This window comes from Cricetulus griseus (genome assembly GCF_003668045.3).
Source record: "Cricetulus griseus strain 17A/GY chromosome 1 unlocalized genomic scaffold, alternate assembly CriGri-PICRH-1.0 chr1_1, whole genome shotgun sequence".
NCBI classification, from domain to species: domain Eukaryota; kingdom Metazoa; phylum Chordata; class Mammalia; order Rodentia; family Cricetidae; genus Cricetulus; species Cricetulus griseus.
The window spans coordinates 174,992,418-175,009,873 of record NW_023276807.1 but is presented as its reverse complement, the minus strand read 5'-3'; the positions used below and the strand labels follow the sequence as shown (position 1 = coordinate 175,009,873).

The 17,456-nt window shown below is 41.7% G+C and overlaps 1 protein-coding gene across 1 annotated transcript in view; it reads right to left on the bottom strand.

Annotated features, from left to right (window-relative positions):
- The window catches only part of Thrb (thyroid hormone receptor beta), a 239,456-nt gene that overhangs the window by 209,330 nt on the left and 12,670 nt on the right, over nt 1-17,456 (bottom strand). The window contains exon 2 of the mRNA XM_027389385.2: nt 2,549-2,616. The gene's annotated coding sequence lies outside the window, so the exon portion shown is untranslated. The remainder of the gene's footprint in view (nt 1-2,548; nt 2,617-17,456) is intronic.

The following is a 17,456-nucleotide window of genomic DNA, read 5'->3' as shown; positions in this document are numbered from 1 at the left end:
GTGTGGGTTAAAAAACATTCCGGTTATTTTAAAAAAAAATGTTTTACAGATGATTCAGTTTTACCATAGCTTCATTAGTGAACTAAATTTGTGTTCCTGAGGATGTGTTGGGGTAGACTTTGCTGTGGCCCTTTGTTGGGAAATCGCTCAAGTCCCAGGTCCTGTGTGAAGAAAAGTACTATGGTCTCAAAGGCTGGCTGGGACATTTGCATGTCTTCATGTCTTTCCTGCTCCACTTCCTGAGACCCCTTCCTGGGTCCTCTTACTTCTTTTTCATAAACTTTAGCCTACATCTCATCAGTTTTCCCAACATAGGCCTTGAGTCTGCTCTTGATTGATCTAAGTCCTTAGCTGCATTTCAACCCACAAGGTCACTGTCCACTTTACTGCCAACCTCTAAACAAAGGCATGGAGAGTTTAAAGAGAGTTGTCTGAAGTGTTTCAGGTTGAGGAAGGGGCTTGAAAGGAGGTCAAATGTCACACTAGGGTACAAGGCCATGGCAGTTAGATCGTCAAGAGCAAGCGGCTGAGTCCAGGAGCTGCTATTTTGTAGGTAATACAGAGGCCCACTTTTCAACCTCAGTCTCTGTAGGGTTGAACAGAATCTTGCATTTTACAGTCATTGACAAGCCTGCAAAGAGTATGTGAAAATTAAAATATAGATGGAGCTTTCCTGTTATTTTAGGTGTGTGATTATTGGGCAAAGAAGGCACTTCATAGACAGACAGACAGAATGTCTACTCTAACTTCAGAAACTGTGTTGAGGACCAGGGCCATGAGGCAACTGTAGGAAGGTGTTCAGATGCAAGTGCCTGGCTGTGGTCTTTCATTCGCTAAAGGTCTAGGTCATTTTTCATGCTCTTTTCCTTTTTATCATTTTGTTCATGGAATGACAATTTGTAGGCTAGAGTGCATAGGTAGTTTTGACACGGGCCATATGGGGTACCCTGTCATTCCAGACAATTCCCTTATGTTCCCAGCCCCTGGTCTATTCCCCTTCTCCCTGAGATAATAATGATTACACTAATTCCTATTGCTGTAGACTGACCAAGCCTTTTCTAGAAATATGTAAAAATTGACTCATAGATTCCTCCTTTAGATCTAAGGTTCATGCCTCAAACATGTGGAGAAACTTGCATGACTTCTGTGTCTGAAATCAAAGGGTCATCGTGCAGGAAGTGTATGGGTATTCCGAGGTCCCTGGGGTTCTGCATTGGATTGGGGAGGTGAGGAAGGAGCTGAGCTGGGGCATTCATAGCTATCCTTCATGTCCTCAAACAGCATAGCTGTACTTTTTCATGTTGTGCAAATTGAAGTTCACTGAAAAGTTGCATTTGGGAAAGGGGGACACTAATTAATAAAGGGCTATCTATGTTAGCAGCATGGGAAGTATTAATCATTGCATTTTGTTTCTAAAGAGCCACAAATCTCAAGATTTTTTTTTTTTTTTTGATTTTGGAGAGAGGTTTTCTCTGTGTAGCTTTGGAGCCTATCCTGGCACTCGCTCTGGAGACCAGGCTGGCCTCGAACTCACAGAGATCCAAGTGCTGGAATTAAAGGCATGTGCCACCAATGCCGGCAAATCTCAAGATTCTTAAGTGATCCCTTTTTGTGACAGTCCATAAATTACCAATATTGTTTTCTGATAAGAGAGTGGTGACAGCCCTGGAGGGAGGGCTGGGGACCAGAGACAGCCAGACTGGGGGCTCGCAAGGGAGAGCTTGGGCACCAGGTACTGTAATATTAGTATTGGCTACCATCAGGCAGCACCAGCCCAACCAAGGTGCCTAGACAATAGGCCAGAGGCCACAGGCAAGGGAGGCACAAAGACAGCATTCAAAAGACCCTGCTGCTGCCAGCCAACACTTCCACAGACTCCACCAGACCCAGGCCAGGTCTGCACACTACCCCATGGCCAGAAAGCAGAAACCCTTTTTTTTATGGTGAGCTTTTAAAGTGCTAAAAATAATAAACACAGAAAGGAAAGTGCTGACACAGCCTTAGATTCGGAGACAAACGGAAACTGTTGTTCTAATGCTGAAAACAAACCAACTTCATAATTATAGCATCACAAACAGGGTGATTGTTATTACCACACTCCCCTAAGATGAAGGGGGGTACAGAGGACTTATCAGCAAACCAAGGAAACCTTCATCTACCTGCTCACCCTCCCAGCTTGCTCTGGCCAAAGCTTATCTAATTCTTGGACTTTCTTTCCTTCTTTTTCTTTTCTTTTCTTTTTTTCTTTTTTCTTTTTTTTTTGCACTCAAGGAAAAGATACTTGAGATGGGATCTGATTCTTCAAGAACAATTATCTTGTGAAACAAGAGGAATGGCCCTTTCCACCCAGCATTCTGTGACTGCCATTCTTCCCGGAGTAAATTTATCCCATTTTTTCCCTTGATACAGTTTTAGATACTTAATTCCTTGTATTTCTCTGGAAAACCAACCTCAGTTATGCTAAATACATTTTTAAAAAGCAGTGTTGCCACAAGTTTGAAGGCAAAAGATCTGTAAGTGCAAATAGAAAGTGAAAGCTGACTCTGACCTTATTCATTAAGTCATGTGTGGTGCTTGGTACCACGAAGGTCCTCCCACGAGACAGAAACCACAGATCTGGAAAAAAAATGAAACACAAGAAGAGAAATATAAGTTGTTTTTCAAATTTAAGTTTCCCAACATTTGATTAATCAGTACCTGCTCTTATTTCTGTCCGGGGTCAGGTTTCAGAGCTGTCTCCAATTTTGGATAAATGCAAATTGATTTAGATAAAATCTCATTCTGAACTGGACATAGTTTCATGGAAGGAGACTCTAATACTAATCACAGAGCTCAGGCAGGCGACAACCTTCCTGCCTCCCAAAGACCTACTTTTCTATGGGGCTTCAAGAACACCACCCAAGTTTTACATTCCCAGCCTGAGAAGATGGCTAAAAGACAAACAAGAACCTACAGGTGATGGGGGATTTCATGCTAATAGGAGTTTCCTATTCCTGGGGATGGACCAGCACCCTGTACTCGTGAAGGTGTAGCTCCATGCACCTGCAGTGACAGAGGGTTGCATGCAGCTTCAGACCAGCCCAAAGTGGAGTTGCCTAGAGAGTTTATTCAGTGTGGCCAGTTGGGAACACTTTCTGCAGCTAGAAACACAAGGTGGCACAAGGTGGCTGGGAGCAGGTGGCAATCGGGGCAGCAGCTGTGTCTAAGAGTCTGTCAGCTCTGGCCTTATAATTTTTGTGATTGTTGTGGGGCTCAGAAGTCACAGCCAGAGGTCAGGAGCATTCATATCTGGATCCCTGCCATCTAGACCTGAAGATAGCTCCCCCCACCCCTGCTTTCACATCTCTTTCACCAAAATAATGAAAAGAGCACTGGTATAATTTCCTTGATAACCTGCCCTAAGCCTAGAGCATAAATTGATGTATAAATTGTCAGTCTTTGCTTTTTTTTTGTATTCACAAAAATATCTAGATATCCATGACAACAGTGTGCCTACGGGTGATTTTTTTTATTTTGAGACAGGTCTCATTTTTGAAACCTAGGCTGTCCTTGAACTCGGTCTATAGTCCAGGCTGGACCAAAACTCGTGGTGATCCTCCTGCTTCAGTGTTCTGAGTACTGGGATTACAACAGTGAGCCACATTGCTTGACTTGGGCTTTGGTGGTTGGGTTGTATTGGTGAGTGTTGTAAGCATTCTGTCATGTACTGTTTGAACTCACCAAGAAGATGGTTCTGGAGAGAAGGTTGTTCCCCCCCACCCACTGTAGACTCAAGCATATTTGTCTCAATGTATCTTTCAAGATTCCTTGACAGGGGAATGGCTGGCCCCCTGACCTTGTGGGAAGGGTAATGGAAAAGAGCAAAACAGCCCCAAAGTAAAGCCATTGTGTCCCTAAGAACACCTAGAAAGGCAGGCCATTTCCAGCACAGGTTATGCTTGTTCATCTCATGATATAAAAATTCCTGTAGTGCTGGGGTAACTGACACTCACACCATGCCCAACTTTTCACAGGAATACGGTGACCCTGAGCTCAGCTCCTCATTCTTGCAGAGCAAGAAGTCTACTCACCCAGCCATCACCGCAACCTGGGCATTTTAAATTTACTGTATCATGTGACTTCCTGTTTTTGTATGACTTTGTCTACATTTTTTTTGAACCGTATATAGTAACTGTACTGAGTTCTGAGCTTTGCTATATCATCTCCATTCATGAATGTACTTTAATCATACCTGCCCCCCCCACTTTCATACCTTCCTTCCCTTCCTCCATTTCCACAGTATGCATAAGACCTCTCCATGTCACAGTGCATAAACCCTCACCCTGTGTCTTCACTAAGTGTTACAATACCAAAAAAGCTCTGTTTATCACATTGAAGGGATTCCTGGCCATGAAACAGTGTGCAATGCATGTTGGGTATGCGCAGATTTTCTCTGCTGCCCCACTCCCAGTTTTTTGACAAAGCTTCACCTTCTCTTCATGAAGGCTCATACACACTATGCCTCCATAGAGAACACACATGCCATGCATATACAGGCAACATGTACTTATTAAAATTTATTATTGCTAACATATGTCACTTGAAAACCACATTAAAGGTGACTGTGAAATTGTATTCACCTATTTTCTACAAAATTCCTTTCTACTGCTCTTGTCATAAACCCTCTAATCTAAAACCTACAACTTTATCTCACTGTGAGTAGAAAAGCTGATTGTATTAGGCTATACACCAAAGCGCAGAGAAGCATGCTATATAATAAGAACACTTCCTAAGAGAAGTCAATAGAGCAAAGAGGCCTGTGTTTGAAACTGTTTGGCTTTATTGCAGTTTTAAGTACATGCATGCCCTTAGCCTTGACATTAATATCTAAAAATAAACAGTGCCTTTTCTAGAAACAATATCAATGGCTATAATGTAACAGTTTAATTCCAATTTAGACTCTAAGGAAGAGATTTGAACTTGGTTACATGAAAACAATAGAAAGCCTCATATAGTTCACATTAAAAAGTTTTAAAAATCTCTTATTTTACTTTGTTCTTTTTCAAGACAGGTCTCATGCTGTATGAAAGACCAGTCTGGAACTCACTATGTGGTTCAGGCTGGATTATAATCTTCTGTCTTCTGTCCTAGCCTCCAGAGTGCTGGCGCCATAGGTAACAACTTCATTCATAAACTTTTACTGAGTATACTTTATGGTTTGTAGTAATAATTTCACACGCATTAGTCCTCACAGTGACCACATGGGACAGACAGTATAAACAGGCTTGTTTTCCAGATTTGGAAAGGGGAGGTGGAGAAAGAGGGAGGCAGACATTGGTGAGGAGTTTCACCCCAGGAGTCTGATGTCATGGGCTTGTTCCGAATGCCTGAGAACAAGCTCTAGTTTTAAAGTTAAACTGTTAAGAACCTGGTGCCATGGAGGTGGCCCCCAGAAACTGTATATAGACAGCGTCTCTATCATGGTGTGTTCCTGAGAAGCAATCTCATTTGAGTCCATCCAGAAGACAAGCTCAGGGGTGATTTGGCTGTGCTGGAGGCCAGTTAAACGTGGGAGCTTAAGCTAAACCCTCCCAACTTAAACACTCCTGGTTTTAACTCTTCTCTTCAGAAAACAGGCAACTGAGAGTTTGCTCAGAGCTCAAAGGACTGCCAAAATCATAATGAGAAGCCGTTCCTGGAAGAACTGTAGTTCAGAATGTGTGTATTTTACACCTTTTAAAATTTGGGGCACAAATACCTTACTAGTGTGGTTATTTTGTAGTTTCAACAGAATACTGTTTTGTAACTGATTCATTTTCCAACTTGGGATACTTTTATTTGTGGGTGTGAAGTGGTTCGTTTTGTTTAGTCATCTGACCTGAGGTGAGGTTGGCACTGTTTCATGGCTGCTCCCTATTAATGCAAATTGAAGGGTAAAGGAGAAATAGTGCTTCTTTAACTCAGTTCACAAATCTGTTATAAACAGCTCTTCACTTGATCTATTTTAGGGGCGGGCATAACTGAACAAACAAAACAACACCAAAGAAACTGGCAATTACATAACATGTAATTTTACTACAAAGCTTTGAAAGGGTTAAATTTATATCTAAGTTATTTGTTTATTTATTTTGAGACAAGGTCTCCCTGTGTAGCCAGTAACTGGCTATGCAAACTAGGCTGGCCCCAAACAAACAGAGTGTGGCTTGATTCTGCCTCCTGAGTACTGGGATGAAAGGTGTGGACCACCACATCTGGCTAATTAAAAACCAATTCCCTATCCATCTATTCCTCTATCCATCCATCTTTAGTCTCTCAGATCTCACCTGAGGTAGACCAAAGTGTTCGATCAGCATATGTTCCTCTGTTTCTGTTTCTAAAGGGTTTACTAAATCTTTTTAAATTTTATTTTGACTGTCACACTGTGTTCCCTTATACCCCCACACAGTCACAGCTGCAGAAGCCAGTGAGGTCTTTTCTTAGTGCCATATCTTATATACATTGCAGAGGTTCCAGTTCTCAGACACATAAAATATTGCATAGGACATAGGACAATCTGTTTAATGGCAATTGCCCCCTTTACACTGAGATCAACATTTCTGAATAGACTAGAGAGGTTGTTCCAGTCATGCATGAAGACTGAAGTCCTGTTTTCCCATGAGAGAAGCAGAAGAGTATATCAGATCCCCTGGAGCTGGAGTTACAGCCAGTTGAACAGTCCCTGACATGGGTGCTGGGGGTCAAACTCAGGTCTTCTGCAGAACAGTGAGTATGCTTAACCACCTGTTATGCTTAACCACCTGATTTTTTGATGCATAATTTATTATTATTTATTATTCTGTGACCTCCCTGTCCTTCACTTTTCCCACATCTTCCTCATTCTTCAATGGTTTGCTTTTTTCTCTGTCTAGTAGGCTGATGGACTGTTTTGCACAGCCTTGCTAATGCCTTACAGTTTTTAGAGAAATTTGTACTCCATTGGTTTTGCTTTTTAAAACCTGGGTGGTACAGATTGTTTTCTAATTTTTCCTTTTAAAGATTGTTAACTATCATGAGACTTAGCTTCTGAAGGTTTCAAATACTTAACATGGTAATAATATAATAATATAATATAATAATGTATGCCACCCTCCCTCACCCCTGCACTAACTCTTACACCTCACTACTTAGTGAAGAAGTTGAGTTTTTTCCCCTGCATCCTTCAGCTCTATTTTTGATCACATAACTTTTGTGATATAAAATTTTTTATCAGACATGCTAATATAGACGTTTGAGAAAGTTCTTGCTCCATTTGAGTGTCTTTCTGCTGCCCCTTGATTACCTTGGGGACATGCCTGACCTAGCCTCTCACAGATAAGAATTATATAGTGGAAATGGCTGACATTAACTATCTCCATAAAGTGAAGATGACAGAACTACCCAGCTGCTGCTGTCCACAGAATCCCAAGTGAGCCCCAGTGGGGCCAGAAGACCCACCCTGCTAACCTTTGGACCCATGAACTCATAAATGCTGATTGTTGCAAGCTTCTGGGTTTAGAGATAATTTTTTATTGGCCATGGAAGCCCAGATAATATCACTGAGTACTGCTAACTAATACAGGGCTTATCTGTTGTACTGAGGGATGACCACACAGAAGACAGTTTAAAACCAGGCAATAAATTCAGCAAATATCTGCCAAATGTTGGCTGGATCAGGAAAGATTTATACAGGACATAAAGATAAGCCAAGTTAAACAGACATACCACACAGAAAAATGAATATACAGGCAATAGGAAACTTAGTCAAAAGATGAGAAATGAAGGATCTAGGAACTCAGCTATGGTAGCAGGCCCCTCGATGATTCAGGACAGAGAGTGGAGGAAAAAGAGGGTGGATTATATGGCTCATCAGATATAGGTGCTTGCTGCCAAATATGATAATCTGAGTTTTATCCCCTGAAATAACATGGTGGAAGGAAAGAAGTGGACTTTTTACTTATCCTTGGTGCAATGTGCACTGTGGCATGAGTGCATACATGCAAACATACATATAAGCAAACAAGTAAAATGATGATGGTGACGATGGTGGTGATGATGGTGGTGATGATGATGGTGATGATGGTGGTGGTGGTGATGATGGAGGTGGTGATGGTGGTGATGATGATGGTAAGTGGAGGGCTAGATAGTAGGGCCAGGCTTGTGGCCCAGGCTTACTTAGTAGAAATTGGCAGCTCTGTGGGCCTTCCCAATAGGACCTGGAGCCACAGAGGAGATGGAATTGCTATCATTGGAGATAAGAGAGAATGAAGAAATCGAGCCTGGGTTCCTTCTTCCTTCTAATTTTCTTTCTCCCTCCTCCTTACAATGACTGAATCTAGAAGATGTACAAGCTCAGGAGACTGCCTGTTAGTAAGAAGGGGAGGGCTGAGAAATACATGAGAGTAGTTAAGTATACCAACTGTCATGATCTACCAGGCCCACAAGACACCCACTTCATGGCTGACTGTTGCAGCCATGAACATGATGGAGAGCCAGCTCAAACTCAGTCAGGGAGGGAAACCAAGGGAGGACTGTACAGTGTACATCAAAACACTGAGAACCTGGAGGGACAGTGACAGGCATTCTGGCTTGGAAGGGCAAACCTTGGGGATATAGCAGGTGAGGCTACAAAGGTAGAAATAAGCTTCAGTAGTTTGGGATTCTACCAGGGAGATTGGGGTTGTGTTCTGAAGTTGACAGGCAATGGTTTGAAGCAGGGCCAAGAAATGTTATCCAAATTATATATTAGGATTATTACTTCATATCCAATTTGTGGAAGACATTGATGATAGATAAACTAGAAATTATTAAGCATGGACCCTGTGGAACGTACAACCCTCAACTAATTTATAGGTATTTGCCAAAGAATTCAGTTTTCAGAGACAGTGCATGACTTTCACATGGTTCTCAATGGACCTAATGACTCTGACCCTATCAGAAATTTTAAGCATCAGAATCAAGAAAATAATAAAGCATTCTTTTAATGAGGATAAAAAACATGGTAGTAGTCATGGGAGTGGATAGAAAAACAGATACAGTAATACAACATTTAAAAGGAAAAGTCTAAACAAATGATCTAGATGAGTTTGACAGAGATGGAACAAGTTCAGGAGTGTGGAAGGTTTGACTCTGGGCTGTAGCTACCTGTTGATTTCTTTCCTTCCTTCTACAACATGAGGGGATAAGATCATGTTTCCAAAACACTGTAGTATTTCTTGTGCTAAAAAGTTCCTAGGTGAACATGAGACAAAAATGTGCCCCTCCCATGTCCAACACAGACATCACAAATACAATACATCCTCTTTCGCTGCTGCCAAGATCAAATACAGACTACACATCCTTCCCAATCTGGACCTCAGGTAGCCAAGCTCAAGGAGCAACTTTCTGTCTCTGTCCTGGTGGGGGGCATTTTGTATTTGTTATGATAACTACCCTTTTATTGCAGAAGAATGAAGCATTGGTAAATGTTTACATATTACAAACAGTAATCTGACCATAGCTGTGCATTTATATTCACATTTATCACACATGGGAGAGTTAGTTATATACACTGGGTCACGATCTTCCTCATACCAAAGTTCATGAATCATGTTGGTGTCAGCTCAGAGCAGACAACACAGACATGGATGAAGCTGACTGAGGGGGCATATTTTTGCATGCATGAAAACTGATTTGATTACCACACTATCCTACTTTAAGTTTAAATCAGCACGGTAATGACAATGATGGGGAACGTCTTGACCATGACAAATTCTTACTCAGCCAAGCATAAGTGGGCACATAGTATTACTTTAACCCATCTGCCTTTCAAAGTGTGGTGACCATTGGGCTGGCATTTGAATGTCACTGGTTTCCTTACCTTAGGGATGTTTTCTGACATTTGAAAAGCACAAAGTCACCATCAGTATAGATCTATAATAAAGTCAGATGCACCAACTTTTTTCTTTAATTTTTCAATGGATAATGAGGTGACTATGATTGTCCAAATCAACATGACTTTCCTGGCTCCCTTCAACATCAAGCTCAAAAGAATGGACTGTTCAATTAAAACAGAGCAAGCCAAGGTTTGTCAAGCCAGCCTTTGTATAGTGGCTGACAATAGCTGAAAACTGAAAGGCAGAGATCAAATCCCCACTCTCCTCTCTCAACACATCTCTTCCGCTGGGTAATTTATACCATGCAGGTATCAAGTCATTCATTTTGCCGTCATTTATTGTTCCTCTTCCAACAGCAATGGGATTACAGCATTAGCTTACTGTCTTTTCTCTTTGGTAGAATTATATTATTCTCCCTTCTACTCCTTGCAACAAAGATGGCATTCACGACTCTGGAGGGCCACCCCGGAGGTTCTGTGATCAGAACGTGGCAGGGAAACTGAGTAGAAGCTGGGCCCCAGCTTGTCAGTCTAAATTAGACACAAGAACACGCTTTGTAAGGATTTCCTTTGCCCAGTAAATGGCATCTTAGCCAGAGCAACATTGAACAAAGTGAAAACAGATTACAGATGGACAGAAGCATGGATGGGAGGACAGACACATGGACAACCCATAAAATCACTATCCCTCCACACTATCAGTAAACATGGAGCTACTTAAACATTTTAAAAGTTGCTTCTGTTTTGGGAAGACAAAACAGATTCTTAAGATGAATGTCCCTTACAGGCTGCCTGGGCTGTGCTCAGGTACTGGGATATCCCTTTGGTCATTTTTTTTTTTTTGATCATCATCCACTTCCTGGTTGTCCTCCTCCTGCCCTTCCCCACCAACATATCAGGAGTTAGGGAGTGCTTCAGAAGCCTGATATGTCTATATGCTCTTTTGCTGGGCATGTCAAAACTTCTAAGAATTTATCTGAAAGAAACAATAATGGGCTTTGTGACATACGTGTCCACGTTGTGTCATTTATAAAGGAAAATGCTAGAAGGAGAGTCAAGTAATTGTAAAATTGGGGCGGTGGGAGGCTGATGGTTTCTGTTTCACTCTGTATTCTCACCTGCATTCTCACCTCATCCAAGCTTTAAACAGCATCAATAGGTTGAAAATAACACATCTGTACTTCATACAGAGTCACTGGCAAGTCCCCAGGTGGAAGATCTTTACCTTCACAATAAGTTAGTTCAGTGACCACCAGAACTATTTATGGTATAGCCAAATACTCTTTGCTTCAGTCTCCACCACTGTAAAATTGGGACATTAATGCAACCAGGCTCAGAGTTGTGAAGGATTAAATTGAATAAATGAGATACTGAAATGCACAAAACCTGTAATGTTGGCTTCTGTCAGGAAGACTCTGGCTCAGGGAAGGGGCAAATATCTGTATGGCCCCATATCATGCCCAATATGAACTATAGGGCACTTCTGAGAGTCCCTAAAGCTATCCTCCTCATCTGGAGCATCAGAATGGGGTCTGGGAAATTAAGCATTGTATTCTTTGTGGCAATATCGTAATGTCTTAACAGGAGAATTGTCTGTTTAAATACATCCAGCTTATATCAATTTGACCTTAATATGTCTGTTTCAAGTGAAAATGACATACTTTCTCAGGAAGCTGTCCTGAACTATTTGCCACCAGCATAGTTAAGTGATGATGATGATGATGATGATATAATAATAATAATAATAATAATATTCAGAAGTATACTTTTGGCAGAGAAAAGAATGACACTGGGCTTGAGCTTCATGGACAGAGATGTAAACCAGCAGCAAAGTGGTAAGTAGGCAGTGTCTAAATGAATCCAGCTGCAGGAGACAATACTCCCATTTCTTGGGGGATTACAACATATGGAACACTGAAATCTGAGGCACTCACACAAAAGCAGGGAATTCCAGGTCCTTAGCATTTTTCTGGAAAGTTGCCTAAACCACAACTTATAAACAGCACTAATGAATTATAATACAATTAGCAATTTCTAAGTTAACCACTAAAAAAAGAGTAAAAGAATAAATGAATACCAAGCCAATAGTGGTGAAATGCATCATTAACTCAAAATAATGAAAAGGAGGGGAGAAGAAGCAGAAGAGGAAGAATAAGAACAAGAGGAAGGTGAAGAAGGAGGTGGAGAAAGAGGAGTAGGAGAAGAGAGGAGAGCCAACAGCAGGGCAAAGAGAAAAACCCAAAACAGCAAATAGACTCTAATTCAAACATAGCAGTGATTTCATAAAATACTGCATGCTAAATTCTCTAAAGGGTCCCAGCTAAGTGCTGCACACAGAACCTAAAAATGTCAAGAAAGAAGTGGACCAAAAATATTAAGAAATTGTTATATTAGTACCAATCACCTTGAGCTTAATAACAAGAGACATTATTTGAAATAATAATAGGTATTTCAGAGCAATAAATGAGGAAACCATGGGAACATACAAGGATCTAATTCTCAGTTATGAAGCCACAGACACAGAAAGTCTACATTGCTGGGGTTAAGTCAGAAGCTGGAAAATCCACAATGTTGTGCAGGAGACCCACCATGATGAGGCTGGTCTCTGCCACCAGCTGCCTTTATCCACCTCTCTTGACAGTGCCCTAGAGACATTTAAACTCACCAGTGACATACAGTCATACCATTTGCCTGTATATTCCTTGCTGGATCCCAGTGAAGTCCCTTATTCACAGGGCTCCACTCTCCCTGGACTCCCCATCTGCCTGGCTAAACCTGCTTCCTTGGGGTTCCCCAATGTGGCTCCTCTTAAATGTGAAACCATAAGGAACGCTGTGATTTCCTATACCTCTCCAGGCCTGAATCTGTGGATATTTGTAGAGATCCCAAAGAACCACTCAAGGGGACTTACTCTCCCAGTTACTGGAAGGAATCTTTCTTCACCTTGGTGTTCTGTAGCAAACATCTTAGAGACTTTCTATAGCTACCTCTTGAACAGAAGTTCCATACACTGCAAAAAGCGAAAACAAGACCAAAGAAAGGGAGAGATGAAACTACTCTTATCTGTGACATCACAATTGTATATGAGTAAAACAAAAGTAGCCACAGAGAAGTTATTAAAAGTGATAAGTGGATTAGGTTAGATCACTGGATATGAAACCAACATGAAAACTGAGTTGGAAATATATAAAATTAAGTTTAGAAAACTCTAACACTTACATTGATCTAGTATCACAAATTTGATATAGATTAGTAATAAATAGGAAGATTTCTATCTAGAGAGCTGTAGTGTTTACTGAGAAAACACAAAGGGGACCATGGAAATTCATGGGCATAGATTGAAACAGTACTGTAAATTAGAATAGAAATTGAATAAAATACCCATCAACAACCTGTATGTTTATGAAGGGGTTTTAGAAGAAGTGAGAACACTATTTCTACAATGTATGTGGGAAAGCAATGAGGCAATAACAATCAAGGGAACTCTGAAAGAGCAAAAGACACAGAACTCCACACTGCAGGAGAGACACATAGGACCTTCCACTGAAGGGGAAAAACACACAGGACTCTATACTGCAGAAGGAAGACACACAGGAAAAGGACACACAGGAGGACATACAGGAGAAAGACACACAGAAAAGGACACACAGAAGGACATACAGGAGAAAGGCACACAGGAAAAGGACACACAGGAGGACATACAGGAGAAAGACACACAGGAAAAGGACACACAGAAGGACATACAGGAGAAGGGCACACAGGACTCCACACTGCAGGAGAAGGACACACAGGACTCTGCACTGAAGAGTACCTCGATTGTCCAGCACACTCCAGTTTATACCAGCTGCAACAGATGCACATGACGGACTAGAAGTCTGCAAGGATCTTAGTCTCCCAAGCATAATATTGAACAAAATAAACCAGACACATGAAAAAGCCAAGTGAATATCATGCTTCAGGACTCAGATGAACTCACTCTCTCATTTGGGGCCAGGTGGGGGTGGACTGAGGCATGAGGAGAGCTGTTGCTACCAACCGTTGAAATGCGTTTCCATGTGGTATTAATTCTGGGAAAGGTTACTTAACTGTGTTCTAATGACTCGCTATCTCTGGACATAAACTTAAGATTCCTGAGTGTTACTCATGAGAACATACAAGTATGTGTTAGTACTATGATGGACCTCCATCAGAATCTAGAGTGAATTTCAGACATCCTGAGGCATGCAGAGTGGTGCTGTATCTCTCTCTGGAGTGGAAGAGGCTAAAAGAAACAGCTTTGTCTAACTACCCCATCTTTCTTCCTTCCATTGGCTTCTGGAACACTCAGCCTTAACTTTGGGGCCCCAGAACAGTGAGTTTTTCAGTCTTTCTTTAACATGCATGTGGCAAGAAATCTCTCTTATAGAATGACCCCACATGCAAACTCACACATACAAAGGAATGTGGAAACATGCATTTTAGGAAATGGTGCCCTAGCTTTATGTACTGTGATCTGTGTTCTTTCCTCTACTCTGTCTTCATACACTAACCTGCTGGAATAATAGTCACTCTTCAGGTACATCTGTAGACCTCAGTATCAGCGCTCACTAGAATGGCTTCACAGTGTTCACCACCGTGTAAGAGTGAAGACAGCCAAACTTCCAGGTTGAATAAAGTATCTAGTGAGTTTGGAAACAGTAGTTTCCAGAGTTCTTGTCATCTATGAGACCCTCAGTACAATATTACTGGGGGGTTGGTATACAATTTGCCTATTTACCTAGTTCCCAGATGGTTGTTGGTACCTAGCCTTCATTTCCTGTGCTTTCTTACCTTCTCTTCTAATTTATGCCAATACATTACAGGTGAAAACCATTGTTGGTCTATTGTAAACACGAGCCAGCCTTAGTTCCTTGGGCTGCTTAAATGGTATCCTTACAATAAGCTGTCATAATTTTTTTCCATAACAAGTTTTAAAGATGTCCTTTCAGGCTGACACAGCAAATTCTTCAGATTGAGTGCAAGGGATGAGGATGCAGGGGCCTGCAGGAATGGGAACAAGACGCACACTTCCCATTCCACCATGTAACAATGTCTGCAGCACTGGGGCACAAAGAGCAGATGGCGGTGACTGTGACCACGTGACCACTGCTAACCTTCCAGGGAACCAAATCCACTCCAACTTTCCACGAAGACAAGTGGGAGAGCCATTGAAAGCTCACTCTGGGAAACACAAAGATGTCTTTGAGAGAGGAACAAAGGTTCTGCTGAGGACAATAAAGATTGGTGTGAGCATCTCTGTGATAAAGGAGTTCCTGGGTTTGAGTTTCCTTATCTTAGTTTCTCAAGCCTTTGAGACTGTGTGCCTGCAGGGGAGCTAGCAACCAGGCTGGAAGCAACTAGCCCAGACACGTGAAAATAAACCTTATCTCTCTGACACAGAGAAAATTTCACCTTAATAAAACTTTTATTTTCAAACATTGCCTTTGTTTCAACTGAATAAAAGTTTCCCTACAAAAGGTTCTCAAGTCACTTTTGGGCAAACTGCCAGTCCCAACCCCTACAGAAAGCAAGGAATATTGTGGACAAGCATATGGTCTACTTTAGGACTGCTGAAGGCTGGAGTTGGGGTATGATATGTCTGGGTGTTTCTTCAGTTAAAGCGGTTTAAAAATGCTGGGGAATGTCAGAGTTTGCACGAGTCAGCAGACATGCTTGTAGACGGAATTCTACAGTTGTCCATGGGATGCTTGTCTCCCTGTGATGTCAGAAGCAACTCTTGATGAAAACTGGCTGTGCAAGCACAGACATAGCCAGAAAGCTCATGAGGAAGGAAATCACCACAATAAAATGATACATATAAAAAGCAGGGTAAAAGCCATGGGCACACACACATGTAATTCTAGAACTTGACAGTCTGAGCAAGGGAAATGTCAGAAGTTTGAAGCCAGTCTGGGTAACAGAGTGAGGCTGCTGCCATGCTCCTTGCCATGATGATAATGGACTAAGTCTTGAAACTCAATAAAATGCTTTCTTAGAGTTGCTTTGGTCATGGTGTCTCTTAACAGCAATAGAACAGTAACTAAGACTGTTATATAGGTGTGTGTGTGTGTGTGTGTGTCTGTATGTGTGTGTTGGTAAAGAACCAGGGCCTTCCGATTGTTAGGCAAGCACTCTACAATTCAAGCCCCTTCCTCCACCCACTTTTTTTTTTTTTTTTTTTTGAGATAAAGTCTCACTAAGTTGTCCAGGCTGGCCTTGAACTCACTTTGGGGCTCAGGCAGGCCTTGAACATGTCATCCTTCTGCCTCAATTTCCTGAGTATGATAGATTTCTTTAAAATCTCTAGCTTATTAACTCATTTGAGTTTTTCTTCATAGAGGGATTTCAGAAGTTAAAATTTTGATTCACCCTAGAGAAATGGAAGACTGCCCTTTTCAGCGAATTACATGTAAAACAGAAGCAATGCACAGAGTCCTTGTGTAGGGAGCATTTGCATGAAGGCAGACCAAATCACAAAACAACTCAGGCCGGAGATGTAGCTCATTGGTAGACGTGAATTCTATCCCTAATGCCATACACAAACACTTACATGTATTTTTTCCACATGGATATTGTGGAATAATTTTAACAGCAGTCTGTAAATAACATTAAGATAGAAGGGGACTAGCTGAACATCCAGTGGGTGAAATGTCAGTCAGGAACTCCCTCAGGAGAGTTCCCTCATCCCACAGTACCTAATGCTACCCATCTGGTGACAAAGCTCTACAAACAAAAAGAAAGGAAGGCAGTAGAATGAAATGACACTGCCAGTTCCAAGCAAAGGCCATAGAATACTCCAGCAAGGTAGCAGGCACACTGGTATTGAGATTGATCAAAGCAGCCTCCATTTCCTGCAGTTTCTAATTTCTTGGTTACTTTTTTGAACTGTGCCAGTCAGGTCAGTATGAATATCACCCAAAACCCAGAGTTGTGCTGACCAATGTGAGGATTTAACAGTGCAACAATTTGATTTTATTATTGGTTCCTCTGACTTTTTATTTTTGACAGATAATTTCATATGTTTCAAAAAAAAAACTAGTCCTCTAACTCTTTGTTACTCTCAAGCCACGTGAAATTTTTTTTAAAAAAAGTTTTCTTTTTCTAACTTAAATAAAATAAAAAGAGGTCTTTATGGCACTGTAGGTGTATTTTGTTGTTGTTTTTATTAATTCAAATTAGGAACAAGCTTGCTTCTCATGTCAATCCCTTCTCCCTCTCCCTCCCCTTCACCCAACCCCTCACCAGCCCCCACTCCATCCCCCTCTGCTCCCTAGGAAGGGTAGGTTCCTCCATGGGGGCTCCCCAAAGTCCACCACATCATTCTGGGCCAGGCCTAGGCCCTTCCCCATGTGTCTAGGCCGAGAGAGCATCCTTTCACGTGGGATGGGCTCTCAAAGTCCCTTCTTACACTAGGGAAAAATACTGATCCACTACCAGGGACCCCATAGAGTGCCAAGGCCTCCTCATTGACATCCATGTTCAGGGGTCTGGATCAGTCCCTTGCTGGCTTCCCAGACTGCAGTCTGGGGTCCATGTGTTTTAAACAGTTTCTTCATGAAGTATACAATTC